The 15,102-nt window shown below is 41.7% G+C and overlaps 1 long non-coding RNA gene across 1 annotated transcript in view; it reads right to left on the bottom strand.

Annotated features, from left to right (window-relative positions):
- LOC116069201 overlaps window positions 1–13,732 on the bottom strand; it is a 525,801-nt gene extending 512,069 nt beyond the window's left edge. The window contains exon 1 of the long non-coding RNA XR_004109900.1: window positions 13,340–13,732. This is a non-coding gene — a long non-coding RNA (uncharacterized LOC116069201). The remainder of the gene's footprint in view (window positions 1–13,339) is intronic.
- Window positions 13,733–15,102: the final 1,370 nt, after the last annotated feature.

Genomic DNA, 15,102 nt, shown 5'->3' with positions numbered 1-15,102 from the left:
AGTTATTTATTATTCTAACTAGTTTGAATTCACAAGTAAGATATGTTCCAGACAGAATAAAGGCCTTCTCTGCACAGAAATGTTTGGGGGCTGTAAGACAACTCAGTGTATGCCCACCTTCTTTCAATAAAAGCAGTCTATTTGAGGATGGCAAGTAAATGGTTAATATTGATAAGTAACAAAAAGTTCAGAGTGGGATGGATGGAGGCAGGCAGGAATCAGCAGGTCACTCACACTTGGGAACATTTCCGCCTGCATCCAATCCAGCTTTGGGCACCCTCAGAACATCCCCACATGTCAGAGGCATCAATAACAGGATGTCCTTGGCAGTGAGCTGACAGCAGAACTCAGGCTGAAGCTCAGGGCCACCCAGAGACACCCAGGTCCTTAAGTCCTTCCTTCTCCCCTTCCCACACCATTGCTCAGGCCTCAGGTCAGAAAGGTCCAAGCAAACACCTTGGAGAGGTTGACTTAAACCCCTGCACTCTGTCCATATCTATAACCAGCAGGTCAGAGACACCTTGCATTGCATTTGGCACCATAGAATTCTATGGATGGAAGGGGAGCTTAGCATTCAGTCAAACTCTTTTACTTTCAATCCAAGATAAAAGTCCAGAAAACTGACATAATTTTGTAGAGAACTGGCTCCAAGTCTAGTTGTGGGTGAGCCCTCACTCCTGCAGAAGAAGACAGCATCCTCAAAACTGTGTGAGGTGCTAGACTACATACTAGGTACAGGTTTCAAGGACACGGTCCTCTGAGCTCTCTAAAGATGTGTCTGATTCATCAGCTCTATTCAGAGCAGCTGACTGAACCATTCATGAAATGGTCAATTTACTGAATAATAAATGTGAAATACATTGAATTTGTTAAATGTACCAAGAATTCAGGTTTTTTTTAAATATCTATAACCTCTATGGAATTCAATTCCATAATAATTATGAGTTTCAAGGATTAATTAATGAATTAATTTTTGAGACAGGGTCTTATATATCCCAAGATGACCTCAAACTTGCTAATGAGTCAGTGATAAACTTGAACTTCTAATCCTTCTGCCTCTGGTTCTCACAGCTGGGATTAAGTGCTGCACCAACACAGCCCATTTGTGTGACTGTGGGGATGGAGCCCGGGGTTTGTGAATGCTAGGCAAGCACCCGGACACCTGAACTGTAGTCCCAGCTCCACGAGTTATGTTTGTTTTTTACTTGACTGGTTTTTCTCTTTGTCTGCACAGTAACGACTCTTCAGAATTTAGCTCACCTTGATTGTAATTAATGTGCAGCAAATTGCCATTCCTATGAACAAAGCCTGTTACACTCTTGGAACTGGTGCTCCAACTACTCTAGGACCACTAATAACTGTATTACTTTTTTGACATTGCAAACAAATGGGGAGTTGAAAGAAGTCAAAGACAGAGAAGCCAAAAACATTCTGCATCTCTTAGTGGACTTGTTTTCTAATGGATTACATTGCATAGGACAGTTCAATGTCCCTTAACAACATAGTGAAACTAATTAACTCTCTCCTATTCTTTTAAGCTCAGTGATCCTCAACCTTCCTAATGATGTGCCCCACTAATACAGTTCCCCATCTTGTGTGTGATCCCAACCCTACAATTATTTTTGTTGCTACTTCATAACTGTAATTTTTTCCTGTTATGAATCATCATGTCAACATCTGTGTTTTTTGATAGTCTTAGGAAACACCGGTGAAAGGTCATTTGGCCCACCCGAAAAGGGTTAAGTGTTGTTTTATTCTACAGCAGACTTATCAGTCCAAATCACTTAGCTAGCATTGTGTGTGTGTGTGTGTGTGTGTGTGTGGTGTGTGTGTGTGTGTGTGTGTTTGTGTGCTTAACATTTCAGTTAGTTCCCACGTGCACGAATAGGCTGCAGGGCTAGGCTGCAGGACATCATTTGGTTCATCCAGTTAGCACAGAGGGCAACAGGCAAAATGAAAACGTATTTGGATTACTCCAAATGAAAATGTATTTGGATTACCTCTTTTTATGAATTAAGAAGTTTTCATTTTTAAGGCAAGCCCAACACTATCGATCACAATAGACTACTTAAAACTCTGGAAAGCCAAAGAACTATTCTCTGAGAAAAGTCATAACACAGGGAATTGAAGCAGAGCCCAGTAGATGGTTAAAGGGCCATAGGCCAAGTGAAGAGTAGGAAGGGCAAACACCTGGAAGTGCCCCCAAATGGCCTACTATTAGTGCAAGGTCTGCAAGGAAGCACAATAGACAGATAGACTGTGATGTGGCAAGTTGACTGTTCCATGAGTTAATCAACACAAATCGATCAAGAATCAGTTTGTGAAGAAACATGAAGGTGAGGGCCTGGACTTCCAGGGCTGCTTTTTGTGCACTGACTGCTTTTGCTTACTAACTGAAGAAACATGAAAACTGTCTACTACTAGCAAAACAAACAGCTTATAGTCCCAAAGTCTTCCCAATCAACCACCTAAGTATGCCAGTGAAACTGTGGGACTCGGTCCAGCGGGACAGCCCACTGGGGAAATGCATTTGCTTGCCAAGTCTAACAATCTCAGGTGATCCCAAGGACCCACATGGAAGAAAGAGTCTATTTCCTACAAGTCGTCCTCAGTACACCAGGACACACATACACTGCCACTACCACCATCCACCACCACACAAGTAAACAAATAATCAAAATTGTTTAAAAATATAGAACATTAGGATGATTTTTCAAACCCTGAAAACTATGGTCTGAAAATTTTAGGCCATTGAATGAGTTCCCTTCAAGTGGGCTGAGACACATATTCTGAATGAAATACCACAGCTGAGTTTAATGCAAATCCTGTACTGCAATGTCTCAGTAAAAGAGCTAGATACAGTGGTTTTGACTTGCTGGGCAAGATGGCCCTTTTTCTTGATACCAAGAACCCTAGTTTGAACAAGAGTCAAACATTTATATTCATAGCATGTGGCTGTGTCTGGCCACAGTTAATTTGAACATGTCATTTGATTCCCTGTACAGAATATCGAAAGTTCTGAGGCAGATCCAGGGATCCTTCCTTCCTGAAACACAAGCACTCACACAATGCTCTTATTAACGGTAGCTTTCACATTAACACCAAACCGAAAACAAAACCTAACATTCAGTCCCACCCAGTGTCTGCCACATAATGCCTATTATAGGGAATGTGTTTCACAATTCAGAGGAAAAGAACTATACACATCCCATACCTACACATCCAAGCAATCAAAACAACTATAAGTTTGCTTAAGAACAATATCAAATTTTAAAAAACTTAAATACTATATAAAGAAAATTCTTCAGATGTTGTTTGACTACTCTAACTTTACACAATCATTAAAAGTCCACAATCACTTCTAGGTTATCTAAAGCCACATAGGGAATTGGGAGGATCTTCTCAGGGTGGGAGAAAAGGGTAATTATTTGGAAGTAAATTTATGTTTAAATAGCCTGGCCACAGTAATCTAATGTGAATTGAATATATAATCATTAATTTTCCAGTAGCTACATTCAAAGAGTTAAGGGTGAATCTACTTTTAATATATATTCCATTTAACTCCCAATGTAGCCAAAGTAATATTTCACTAAGTAATTAACGTAAAAATTTCACTTTTGATATGTCTTTGAAACCTGGTGTTCTCTTCCACTGAGCACAATTCTGTTTGACAAGCCATGTTTCAAGACTCTCAGCAGCCACATGTGGCTAAGAGTTATCGTCTTGGACTCATCATCTCATTTGAAGGATCTTCCTTTGAAGGTTAACAGGATTGGCTGCCTCTCTCTGGACTGAACCATGGGACTGCTTGTTATTGTGGGTCTCAGCATTAGACTGTGGCCAGGTGTGTGAGGAGAATGAGATGGATCAAAGAGCAGCAAGATGGGACTACCATATTCTGAGCAGCAATGCATATGGAGTATACCAATGGTTAATACTTCAAAGTTCTGTCTGGACTCTTCTCTTGTTTGAAAAATGATTTCCTTTACATCTGAAGCAGCAAGTCTCTTCTTAAGACAAGATCAGCCTTCTACTGGATCATGGAGTACCACACTTCAGTGTAGTCTCCATCCTACTTAGAGACACAAAGTGAGATGAGCTTAAGCTGGTCTCTCTTGACTGGATCCCTCTGGCTCAAGCATTCCTCTCACTCCTCAGTACAGTCCGCAGGCCACTTTGCTTTTATTTGGTTCTGCCATCCGAAGACCATGCCAAAGTCTGAACTCAATGATCTTGCTCCACATTCCCACAGCAAACACCACATGCTGCTCTTAGGCCACAGTGTTCTTTCTGGTTGTGACTTTTACCCCACGGTATTCCCATGAGTCTGAATTGTCCCTTTTCCTTAACCAGATAGTGAGATCCTTGAAAGTGTTTCAATTCTCTTTCAGTCACAGCATGTAGTATCAAATAAGTACTCAATTAAGTTTTCCAATGGTACAATGTCAAACAATGCAGAATGTATAATCAAGTCCATGTACTTAAAGAATACTTAAAAGATACCTCTAAGACATCAAATCTTAACCAAAATGCATTCCAAATACAACAATTACATATCTTGTCCAAGGCTACTGTGCTAAATGTGAAGATTCAAGAAATGCTCTCAAAGATAGCAGTTAAAGCAAGGGTAAAGATTTCCTCAAAAGAATCTGACTGCAACTCATCTGTGGAAGTTGTTTAAGCAGATTCTGATCCAGAAGGTCAGGAGTGCAGCCCAAGACTTGGCATTTTTAATAAACTCTAAAGTGGCACTATTGGTCCAAGGACCACACATTAAATAGGAAGGACTATGGTCCAGCAGTCAGGAGACCTGAAATTCGGGTGTAACTCGTGTTGTATAGATGGGAGCCATTTCTCTTAATACTGTCGGATCTGCTTGCTCAGCTCTTAAATTGCCTGCAAGAGGAGAGTAAATGATTTCTGTATGATCTATAAGCTCCAAATTCTACCATGTTCATATCCTGTCAGCCTACAGAGGACAGTAGGGAGCAGAGCAGGGCCTGCTGACTAGAGTCATCTGGCATTACTTTCACAGCACAGCACAACCAATTATTTTGGAATGTTTGCAGGTGAAGTCCAGACATCCTTCTAAACTTCCAGAGCTGAGAAATTTATACTGATCTCAACATCATATAAACTGTTTGATGTCCAACATCATGTGTTGATGATTAACTTAACTGACTAATGTCAGTGAGGTTATAAATAAGTAGTAAATGATGATACCTCCAGAAAAATATGTCTTATCTGTTCATATCTGGAAACAATACAACAACAAATTGTTGTTGGCTCTAACAAATAGTTCAACACTACTGTGAAGTACTACTTCCAGCACACACACACACACACACACACACACACACACACCACTACACCACACAAACACACACCATACACATAAAAACACCACACACACAAACTACACATACACAAACCATACCACACCATATACCACACCCCCCACACACATACACATCACACCACACCACATCATAGAACACACACACACACCATTCCATACCATGCATACACACACACACACACACACACACACACACACACACACACCAAACTACAGTATACACCATAAACCACATACCATACACATGTACACATGTGCTCACATCCATACACATACACACACACCATCTCCCAGGTGCTGTACTGCATACCTATGCCTAGGAAGAAAGCTATGCCAGCATCAGAACAGGTCACCACCCTGCTGCTTTTCCAAGTTTCACAGGCCACCTTTACCATCTTGACCCCTGGATCCAAATGAAAACATGGATTTATTTCAGATGGAGAAGACTAAAGCTAGCGTTCAAGAAGCCAGTGGGTATTTTGGAATTCCAAAGGGAGTTCCATTCTAGCCTCTTTAAAAATTACTTTTGGAAATTGAAAATGTTTAAGTGAAAAAACCCAAATACTTTAAAATTATACCTTATTGGTTTTGAAAAGGGAAAAACCTTAAGCGTCATAGAAAACAGACAATCAAAAGTCTTCCATTGATTCCCCATTAACTGTAAAAGAAAGTCATCAGGTGAGCCCTCAGAGACTTCCATTCTGGCCCCACAGACTTGATTTTTGTCTGCTCTTAGCTTTTCGCACTACCTCTCTGAAAAGAACTGGGGAAACTTCCGGACTTCTAGCCAGGCAGCTTTGGGTTTAAGCAGGCTGGTTTTCTACATCCATCCTTTGATTGAAGGACTAAAAAGAAGAGCTCATTGTTTTTATCCTTAGTAGGTGCCCTGGAGTAGAATGTGCCCTTAAAATACAAATTCATTTTCCCTTACAGTGTTCGCTTTGGTCACAATTCTCTAAAACAGATTACTTGTGTTTTCCAAATACAGCCGCACAAAACTAGAAGAGCTGCAAAGAAAATATTCAAGGACTTGAGGCAAAGGGGAAAATGGCATTCTGTTCCCTTCAAAGATGTGGAAACCTTTCTGAGATGATTGAGCTTCCGTTCTATGAAATGACTGCTAATATTATGAACAAACAGTACTACTACAAGCTAAAAGAGTTTGAAAGAGTTGAGAGGAGAAAGATGCCTCATCTCCAGCTGGGACGGGCAAATGGAAACCTAAATAAAGGCAGGAAAGTTTTCACCCACACCTTCAAGGATGCTGGAGACTAGATCATTAGCCCTGAAAAGACTCTATGATCAAGAGCAAAAATGCAGAAAGCCACCAGATGAAAGAGTAATGAGGAATGAGATGGGTGAGCCTGATGCCAGCCAGGTGAAGAGTTCCTGGAATCCAGAATCAGATCCAATTGGTGAAGGCCTGGGAACAAAACAAAGGCAGCAGGCAAATGGTGCAGCTTCTGCTCTGCAGACTGGAGTAAAGTGCACACACATTGGACCGCAGAAGCTCAGAGCAGACAAAAATCAAGTCTCTGGGGCCAGAATGGGAGTCTCTGAAGGCTCACCTGATGACTTTCTTTTACGGTCAATGGGGAATCAATGGAAGACTTTTGATTGTCTGTTTTCTATGACACTTAAGTCTGTGTTCCAGAAAACATATTCTGAGGCCAAATAGGGCACAAAAGAGAGTAGGGGAGAGAACACTGGACCGAAGCAGAGAGGTGTACCTGAATGCTAGAGCTAAAAGGGGGAAACCCAGAGAAATGCTAGAACCCTATGTGCAAGGGGAACACAGTGAAGAATTGAGTCTTAGAAACAGGAAGTCTATCCACCTACTCCCAGACCCCGACAGGAACTCTGGTTCACTCCTTCAAGTGAAAGTGTCTTACTATGAACATCTATGATGGTGGTCACTTAAGGTCTTCAGCCTGCCTGTCGGAACAAATTTGGCCCATGTGCAGGCCCAATGACATGAAGAATATGAAGGACAAATGCCACGCTCTGTTCTTCATCCTTTCGTTAAACTCTCAGTCCCTTGCCCTCCCTCTGATTCCCCAATAGGATGAAGCTTTTGGTGTTCCAATTGCTAATACAACTTCTCTGACCTTTATTGCCTATCTAAGTTCCTCATTTGGCAGTAATGTCTGTGTTACAATGAAACTTTCAGCCCTAGGATTTTTGTTTCACTCTCTGCTTCTGCAGATACCCAAAATAGAATCATTGGAGACAAACAAAATTTGCTAGAATAATGATCCCAAAAGGTGTCCATATCCTTATAACCCATCAACAGGAAGCCTTATATGCCAAACTTACAATATGCTAATGGAACCTTGGAATTCTTACTAAGGTTAATGACTATGAAACTGAGAGACAATCCTCACCTATCCAACTGTGCTCGATCAAATATTGTAAATGAGCCCTTCCCAGCTGAACTTGAAGCAGGATATGGAGGAGTGGTTCAGAAAGATGCAATATTGCTACATCGGTGGCTCTGAAGGTAAAAGACAGATAGGAGGAGCCAAGAAGTGTGCATGACCTCTGGAAAGCTGACTCCTACAGTCCTCAGGAACAACTGCCACCCCAGTGATACTTTGGTTTGAGTACAATGAAACAAATGTTAAAAGACCTAATCTACAAAACTAAATAAATGTGCTTTGTCTTAAGTCACAACATTTGCAGTAACTTTCTATAAGGTGATAGAAATGTATACATTACTCTTAAATTATGGACAACTAAAATTTTCTAGTAATCATAAAAACTGAAAGATTAATTTTTTCAGATATTCATTTGAATGTTCAAGACACTGAGTTCCCTATACTTTCAATTGTGTGATACTCTTAGGGACAAGGTGGCTCTTTTATATTAGCTACATTTTTCAACATTCATTTCATGGTAAAGAAGCTTAATATTTGCTGCTTTTGCTTTCTTAGCCAGGGAGTTACCATAATTTAATCAATTACATTAAATTTTACATAATGCCCACAAGAATTCATTAAAGAAATGTGCTGGTATAAAGAAGGGCTAAGCCAATAGATAGTAGAATATCATTGTCCATACTCAGAATGATTTCAAGCGCTCAGTTTTCCCACAGTTATAGACACCTTTATTTAGAAAGGGAGACTCCATGACAAACAGATTGTAGAACTATATTCCTAGTTAAAACTTCACCAAATCTTGACAACACAGGAAGGGCTTCATGTAGTAACTTTGACATGCTAATTTTACATAATCTAAAGTCACTTTTGGTGCCATACTGGAAATAAATAAGAAATCCTAAACCCATAGTTTCATTTCGGCATAAACTTGTCTCAAATTGTATGCATTTAGAATGTTGTATTATAAATGCTTGTATAATGCAATCCTACAGTTTCATTGGGTTGCTACATTAACAGCTGCTGCCTTTTTCTTTCTATCTACGCAATCTTTGCACCATGCTGGCTTCACCTCTGTCAATGAATCATGCATAGCAGAAGCATTATTCTCTTGAGAGAGCTGGGTTCTCCCAAGGTTGAGTTTGTTGCCTCTATATAATCATGAGCATTCAGGAGTAAGAGCAAAGCCCTCATGACACAATTCCCTGTCACCTTCCAAAATCCACCATCTTCCTGATTCACCTTCTTGGTTCTAAGTTTGTGTCCTGGTGGTAATGGAGCACAAGCCAAAGAAAAGCTGGGGCCTTAGTCTCTCAGCTCAGTTATTAACTCCTGAGCTGGACCACATCCCCTCTGCCAAAGGCTGTGCTAACTCACTGGTGCAGCGTGTCCATCTCTGAGGAGCAACTGAGAGTCTGTGATGATTGAAGCTGCTGCTCCTCTGAACCCTGTCTTGTTCTCAGGCCACAGTCTTTGCACTGCTGCTTTTTAGTGAGTTGGGAAGGACTGAAGACTGAGAGGGAATTGCTTTTGCAGGTCCATATTATTTTTCACAGCCTTCCTCTGAGCTTACCACAAAACTAGCACTTAGTTAAAAATTGTGGTTTTTTTTATTAGGTTAAATTCATGTTTTCAATTCTATCTGCAGATTGCCAAATGCCTTGCTTTTGTTTCTCCTTTCCTAACAAAATGCATATACTTAATATGCTGTCGCCAACAAAGTTTCAGCAGCTCCTTTTTTACATTTACACACCACAAGTTGAGAATGCTTTCTGAACCACTGATCCAGTTGGGCCATTGAAATGGCAGAGAAGAACACTAAGCATTGTTCTTGTCTCTGGTGGGTGGCAAGCAGATATTTCAATGAAGTGTCTGCTTAGAGTATATCCTCTAACTTTGCAAAGATGACACCAGATTCCCAAAGAAAAATAAATCCTCCAAATATCAAGATACTTTGTGGAAGGGCAGTATTTCTACACATACATATTTTGGAAGGATTTAAGAAAATGAAATGAATGTAAAGCAAGCACTAAGGACATTGAGCTTCAAGTCAGCTTGAGCTCTAACACTTCATAATTAAAAAATAATCTGTTTACCAGAGAGCTTTGAGAGCTGGGGAGACCCTGTCGTGCGGTGCGGTCATGTTTCCCTGAACGGCTAAAGAAGAGGACTCAAGAGAATTACCTGTTGGTGGAGACTTTTAATACTAACAAATGTGGCTGCTTTCGGAGGCAGGTGCTTCCACAGATTTTATTTGCTTTGGAGTTTTTAGTGTAGCTAATGCTAGTTTTTATCCTGTTTTAACTAAGACTGTGTTTTCTCTAAAACTTGGTTTTGTGACTGAGGTTTGTCATAGTACCTTTTGATAACATCCTCCTTAGGCATTCTTGTTTTAAATGATCTACTACAGGGTTCCGAAAATCCTCTTCTTCATTGCTCTGCTTCATTCTTCCCCGCACCCTTAACCCATCAGCCAGGTCATGGGCTGTGTCTGAAAAACATTGCAGCCTTCCATGATCTGAAGCACCATTCATGATCTGGAACACCAGGAACACCATCCATGGTCTGGAGCACCATCCATGGTCTGGAGCACCATCCATGGTCTGGAGCACCATCCATGGTCTGGAGCATCATCCATGGTCTGGAGCACCATTCCTTGGCTTTTGATCATACTTCTTGGTCTTGGTTTTAAAGATATAAAAGTATATAAGTATACTAATTCTCTTCAAGTTAGAGAAACTTGCAAACTGTACCCACTCAATCATATGATGGGTTAAGTAGTATATACATGACTTCAGAAGGAACTCAGTTTTCTAGGCCCCAAAAGGAGGGCTATGAGTTTCTAGCTAAGTACTGAGTCAGTACCTCATAGAGCTTCTTTATAGAAGCCTCACAATTCTCTCGTTTGAGTGTATTTTTGTTTGCATCAATACCTGCCAGCCAACTGACTCAGCTCCAAGGAAGTTCCATCAGAAACACTGTACATAACTCTCAATTAATTGTGTGACTAAATGGATAAACTTTAACTTTCTCTAGTGACTTCTCCAACATTACTAATATATTAATTGCCAACCAGGAAGATTAAAGAACGATTACTGATGACTGCTAAATCACCAGGATTACAATGACCTTGGAATGTGTTACAAACTTGTAGAAAGGCAGGAAAAAAGATATACTCTGTAGATTTAATAATGTAGTCTATAGACTGATTTGAAGATATGCCAGTCACAAAACAAACAAACAAACAAAACTCCTCACAAAAAAAAAAAAAAAAAAAAAAACTCCTCACAAAGCATCCTGAGGGCAAAGCCTAGGTTTTCACTGTTCCTGGCTGGCAGTCCCACAAGCCTTCAATGGACATCTGAATGCCATGATTTCCTACTGTGAGTATAACTGAAAGGCACACAGAAGGATAAGAGGGTGGACGTGCTGATGATGATCAAGAAGCCCTTAACAGGTGCATGTCATGTATATCTCCTCTTTATGATGCCACCTCTTATTGCATGTTGTAAATTCCTTAGCCAGACAGTTTTGCAACCTCAACTCATGAATGTATTGAATATCTTTTTTTTTTTTTTTGATAAAAGGATCCAGCTAACCTTTTGGTTAAAAAAACTAAAACCATAATGAATATTGATTAACCTTGAGAGCAAAAACGTAAACATAAAAACAATTCCTATGTCCAAGATCCAGTTTAACAATGTGCTAATAGCCCATAATGAAGATAGAGCCATAAGTTAATCAACCCATTAAGTTGAGATCAGAAGTGTCAACTCAAGTAGTCTACTAATTTACTGACCCTTAATGGGTCAGCAAGATCTATAATCCCACGGCTGATCTCTTTGCCTCCACTAACGTCACTTTAGGAGCCAAAGCACTTCCTCCCAGGATGATGATCTCTGACCCGGGATGAACAGGAAGTCAACATAAAATCCATTTATGCGAAGGAGTTCAGGGCTACTGAGTAATGGAATCTCGAGCTAAATAGTGTGTGAGGTATCTGGTAGTAGTGCTCCTTATGAAGCACCAGCTTTGTTTTCCTTATGTTCACACAATTGTGAAAAATAAACATGTACAGTCTTCACCGAGCTGCCGTCTCCAGCAAGTCCTAGGCTGAGTTAACTAAGGCTTGTCACCCGGTCAGTTCACATCTCATTATGAGAAAGTAAATCTTAGTTTTGGAAATGTCCATTGCCACTCCCCAATTGCCCCCCCCCCCCAAAAAAAGGAGCTAAGAAGCAACATGGTAAAGGACTGAGCCTGTCCATGAATCATTGGGAAGTAAATCTTGCTTTATCAAAGAACTGACTCAGGCTGAAGCATGTATGGTGTGTTGCTTTGCTCAACCTTTATATGTTTTTTTGCAAGTTAATCTATTAAAATACTATCAACTAGCATTTTTACCACTTTCAAAAGAAAAGAGGGAGAAAAATAGACTGTGTCTTATTCCAGATGGGCCATCAAGAAGTGTACTAAAAATTATAATTAATTAGAGACTTTATGGTCTGGGAGTATAGCTCAGTGGTGGAACACATGAGTAGTATGCACAAGGCCCTGGGTTCAATCCCCAGCAAAAGTAAATGATTAATTCCATTGGATTTTATTTGTAAAAAGCTATATGCAATTGCAATGACAATACAAGACTATTTTAATGTCATCAGCATTTTCTTTCTAGATGATAGAGCAATAACCTGCAGAGTAACCTGTCAGCAGTGAAATGTCAGACTCAAAAGACACATAGAAGCAAACTGCGGCCCCTCTCTGCCCAGCAGACACCATCTGCTGTCATTTCTCCCCCAAACAGGACAAAGATAGGTCCAAGATTAACTAAGGTCCCGTAAAGGCTGAACAAGAAAAAGGAAAAAGGCAAACAACTGGACGCACTAAACATTAAATGGAGTCTGTGGACAGGAAAATTGAGATCTCCTTGACGGACCCAAGGATTGCTTTTTATCTCTAAACAGGAGCTATGTCAGTTACATGCGCATAGTGCTTGAAGGATTCCTTAAAGAAAACCCTCTTTTCTGAGAACACGGAGAGTCCTCTGTTGTTGATGACAGCGCCCTGTCTGTTCCCCTACCTGTCGCCTTTGTTTTCCTATCTTCTAAAAGGGCTGCGCCAACCTCCTCACAAAGAAACTAGCCTAAAAGCCTGGGCAGGAGCAAGAGTTCTGTCCCAGGGTTGGAAAAGTGAGCCCTGAGGCCACAGAGGCGAGGGTGCACAGTCCTTCCTTGGTTGGCCAGTGGGAGGTGACTGCTTGCACCCACTCAGGCCCGAGGCCAGTTTGGGGCACGCGAGGGAACTAGGGGAAGCGAGGGGGCCAGATCAGAGGCGGGAGGCGGGGATCAGGCCAGAGGGAAGCCGCAGTGGGAGCACCCTGCTCACACAGCTGCGCTCGGCCAGCTCGGGGGGCCACAGCTCGGTGCGGCAGGGACGGCGGAACGGCAGGGGCGGGCGAGCCCCTGCGGAGGCGGAGGGCCCAGGGCGCCCGCGGTCGCAGGGCCTCGCGGCGGCGGCGCCAGCTGCGCGGGGCGGAGGCGGGGGCGGCGCGGGGGCGCGGGCGGCGGGAGCGAGCGCGGAGGCCGCGTGGCGCCGCGTCACTTACCGGCCAGGGCGCGGGGCGGTCGCCGAGTCCTCGGGGCGCGCAGCCCGGTGTGCTCGCTCCGCCATGATTGCTTTGTTTCGCTAATTGAACCCGCGCTCGCGCTCCCCGCTGCCCGGTCCCTGCGCTCGCTCGCGCCGATTTGTCTGTCTTTCCCCCTCGGTCTGTTCGGCTCTGCTGCGGCTAGCTGTGGATGGCGAAGTTGCGGGTGCACGGTGCAGGGAGTGCGGTGGTGGGTTTGTAAATACAGGTGAGGCGATCCCCAAATCTCAGCTGAGGTGTACTTGTTGGAGGAGGGAGGGGTGCGTCTCACCCTCCCCCACGCAGGAGAGTAGCCTTCGTGGAAAGTGCCAGAACATGCACCTCTGCTCACCCCTTTCTTCCCGCCAAATTCTCAGCCACCCAAGTTCTCTGGCATATGTGGACTCCTCAGAAGCAATAGGTTCTACGTTTACTTCGATAACCTCAAATAAAAGTTATGTACAGCTGTGGAAGGGCTGCTGAACACCACACCAAGGGGCACGTGGTCACTGGGGTAACCTTCTGGAGCTACTTCAAGTCCACCAAAAAAACTGAATTCAAACTAGACCATGGAAAGTTCCACAGGAGCTTGAGGGCTCGGCTTGCCATTTGTAGAAGTACTAGTGCCTGGGACATTATTGTCCAAATATAAATTGAGCTTAAAACTTTAAGGACATATGTTAGTCTGGGAAGAAAGACTTAAGCCCCTGTTCCATATCTGGTTAAGTGTGCATTGAATACTAGTTTTGACTGTAGTTAATACAGACATTATTTGGTTTAGATTGATAATGTGATCTGGGAAATCTGAAATAAATTTATTTCTAGGCCTGTGGCCTCATTGAAAAGGCTAGTCTTCCATTCTCACTTCTATCCATACTACAATTTGAAACCAAAACCTTTCAGTGTTTGAATTCATCATTAAGGACAGTTGAAACTTACCCATATCTTGCCATAAAACCCGCCTTTTATGTTATTCTTGTATTAGCCTCATTACAAGAAATTACAGCCTTACCCATGTTTCTTTTTGTGTATAAAGGACTCAAAAATAGAGTAATATCACCCATATGTTTGGATCAGACATTTACAGGTAGCATACAGATTATGCGGGGACAGGAACCTTATCCAATCAAGATAAACAAATAATGTTTATTTGGTGAGTTGTTTTCCATACCCTAACCCTATGATCAGTTAATAGGCAGTAAGCATTTGGACTATAAAATGGATGAGATCATATTGTCAAGAAAGGAGAAATACCCCAAGTACACATTAATCCATTCTTTCAGAAAGATTCATCCAGAGTTGAAATCATCTACCCCTACATGTGATGGTAGTTTTCCATCTCACCACAGTTCTGCGTGTTTCCCCAAATTCTACCTTAAATCTGACTTTATGAAACATATGCACTCTTACCCTCCCCCAAGGAAGTTTCTTCTCTTGGTGTCATATGCAAAATTCTTGAACTTCAAAATTCTTGAGTATCAGTAATACATTATATACATGGAAGTATTTTCTCTTTCACAAAGGTTGATCTTAAGGCATCATGATCTTAGAAACTAGATGAAAATATTGTGTTGATTTATCCAATGACTGACAGTATGTGGTAAATTACTGGTTCATTATGCTAGGAACTTTACCTAATACAGCTTTTTTTTTTAACTTTATTTATTTGTTTGTTTATTTATTTATTTATTGCATTGGCACCATATTTCCTGTCTACTCTAAAGTTGATTTCCTGTATCACTGTC

Source organism: Mastomys coucha, unplaced genomic scaffold, assembly GCF_008632895.1.
Source record: "Mastomys coucha isolate ucsf_1 unplaced genomic scaffold, UCSF_Mcou_1 pScaffold22, whole genome shotgun sequence".
In the NCBI taxonomy this organism is placed as follows: domain Eukaryota; kingdom Metazoa; phylum Chordata; class Mammalia; order Rodentia; family Muridae; genus Mastomys; species Mastomys coucha.
The sequence above is the reverse complement of the archived record's forward strand: the minus strand, read 5'-3'. Positions and strand labels throughout refer to the sequence as shown.